This window comes from Echinops telfairi, unplaced genomic scaffold (assembly GCF_000313985.2).
Source record: "Echinops telfairi isolate 266 unplaced genomic scaffold, ASM31398v2 ScPeMD7_9;HRSCAF=40, whole genome shotgun sequence".
Classification (NCBI taxonomy): Eukaryota; Metazoa; Chordata; class Mammalia; order Afrosoricida; family Tenrecidae; genus Echinops; species Echinops telfairi.
The window spans coordinates 82484340-82487057 of NW_022103906.1; the positions used below are offsets into that span (position 1 = coordinate 82484340).

The following is a 2718-nucleotide window of genomic DNA, read 5'->3' on the forward strand; positions in this document are numbered from 1 at the left end:
ATCTATTTAGAAATCTTCTGAAAAATTCTGACAGTGATATGGAAAGATATCTCTGTGTGCAATACTGAACCAACAATAGTAATATTTATTTTTTCTTCCGTTAGCTTCTGTAGCAAGCAGCTTTCTCCAGAAACCAAAGGAGTATATTAAATTCCACACTGCTGTGGAATTTTAAAAAGGTAAATATGACTTCATTTATACTAAAGGTCTTAATTTCCACTGGTAATAAAAGCAGAATCAATGGATTTGATTTTTTAAAATTCCACCAGATATTATCATCCTAGTAGAACTCTGCTTGGTTTAAAAATATAAAATCTTTTTGTAGCTTCTCTGAAAGTTGAACTTTTTATACATTTAAGTATGCATATATCTAATTTGCATACAATATTGGTGTACGACAAGGCATGCGATGCTGCGGTATATATCTACAACAATTGTTTGTTTAGCTTCTCTTTAATACCTCATCACAAATCTCATCAAAACCCATTTAATGAGTATGTTGGTAGAGTTGCTTTTGGGAAGCTGATAGATTGCCAAAGCCTTTACATATTCCATTTCTTTCTGATCGTATGAATGTGTCACGCCCATCTCATGGCTATGCTGCAGGGCAGCGTAGAACCGTCCCTGGGGGCTTCCCATAGAAATCAGAGAGGACTCGATGGAAGTGTACGAGTCACCCTTAAAATTGACATCCTTCTTACAACTTGAACTTGTAAGACTCTTCCATCCTGTCCAAATATGGTCATTAAAATTAATGAATGTCCTTGTGGGAGGAAGAAATCTCTGACGGAGTTATTATGACTGCTCTTTTTAGTGGTTTCCTGCTTTGTACTTAAACATCTCTGCATAGATCTCTCTTGGCCCATAATACACACAATAGTATTTGAAGTAAGGTAAAAGACAAGCCAATGGAATCATTTAATAAATGTCGTTTCTGAATTCATCTTCACATAAATAGTCCTTGAATCAAGAGACTATGTCTGCTAGTATTCACATGTAGACTAATAAGCCAATTTCTTCCACAAATCTTCTCCTCCAGTGTAAACCACAACTCACAACCAGGATGTTGATGCTTGTCTATCGGGGAATGAGAAACTATCTAGTGGATGAGGAACAATGATCTATCTGTCTAGTGTATTCCTACCATCATTAGGGAAGAAGCAGAAGGATTTGGCAACATGATTCTAGGTGCTCCACTGTCAACTGTCCTTGAGCCAATTCCAAAAGACACTAATCCTAGAGCGCAAAGTAGAACTCTTTTACAGGGTTTCTGAAACTGCACATCTTTCTGAAAACAGCCATATTTTTCTCCTTCAGAATATCGGGTGGGTTTGAGCCATCAACTATGCTGTTAGCAGGGCAACATGTTATCACCGCCCCACTATGGATCTTCACATTTCAAGGTAGAGAGTATTTTTAAGGATACCATGTGTTAGACAATGTTAGCTTTAGAAGCAAGTGTGCTGAACAAAATAACTTCCAGAGAATTATAATCTTTTTTGACAAATGCTGCATGGTAAAGCTAAAGAAATCTAAGCGCAGAATAAATCCAATTGTCATTGTCTATGGGTGTGCTAGTTCTGGAGAGAGGTGACATTTATGTTACCTTTACTAAACATTATGAAAACCTTTAAACTTCAAATCCAAAGTATGGCCTTTGAGCAATGTCCTATTTCTTTAATAATACCTTTAAATGTCAATTCTATCATTCTGATGGTGAATATTTGGAAAATTCTATCACAATGATCAAATAGTCAAGTAAACCTCTCCAGGACTATAAAAATGTTTGAAAACAATAAAATAACGCTCAGTTCCCTTTCCCATCGGGTCACAACGCTGGTCTGGGTGGTCGTAAAAGGAGGAGAGGAAACATTGAAGCTGCCTTGCATGCTCTCGGAGCTCGGGCTAGTTTCAAAAAGGGTAAAAGAGAAAAAAGCACAACAATAACTGAGAAAGATAAAGTGAGGAGTAGGTACAGTGCAGTATCAAGGCAGGAAAGAAAAACAAACAAACAAAAATGCCCAGGAAAAGGGGGTTGAAGTTAGTTCCTAAGACGCCTGCATACTTGTATCATCTAGATGTTTATGCTGACGTTAAGAGCATCCTGGTGAAGATAATGGGGCCAACTACAAGACGGCCATTGAAACCATCACACACACAGAATACTGTCTTCTGAAAGTCAGTTGACCTTCTGTTCTTGTTCTTGTGATTAAAATTGTTGCCACTGAGTTGGTTGTGATTCGTAGTAACCTTCTATGCAACAGCACCAAACACTGATCAGACCTGCGCCATCAGCAGAGTTGTTGCTATGCTGGAGACTTGAGCCTATCTGGAAGCCACTATGTTAATCCATGTCATGAAGGGTCTTCCTCTTTTTCGCTTTTATTGGGCATGAGGTCCTTCTCCATGGACTGGCCTCTCCTGACAACATGCCCAAAGTATTAAAGTTGAAATCTTCCTATCTTCTCTTCTAAGGAGCAAGCTGACAGAACTTCATCCTAGACAGATTTGCTAGGTCTTATAGCATATTCATCAACTGATTTTTCCCCCTAATCACCTCCTGAAGGGGCATCAGTTATTCTGTAGTCTTCCTTAGTGATCACCTACCTTTCTAATGCATCGGAGGCATCGGGAAAAACCATGACCTGAGTCAGGTACACTTGCAGACCTAAAGGGGACACCATTGATTTTCAACATGTTTACAGTCAATCCATAGAA

General features: G+C 38.6%; 1 non-coding gene across 1 annotated transcript; it reads left to right on the forward strand.

Annotated features, from left to right (window-relative positions):
- Positions 1 to 1803: 1803 nt before the first annotated feature.
- LOC115868372 lies at positions 1804 to 1921 on the forward strand. The gene has a single exon (XR_004045547.1). It is a non-coding gene; the product is annotated as a small nucleolar RNA SNORA61 (small nucleolar RNA).
- Positions 1922 to 2718: the final 797 nt, after the last annotated feature.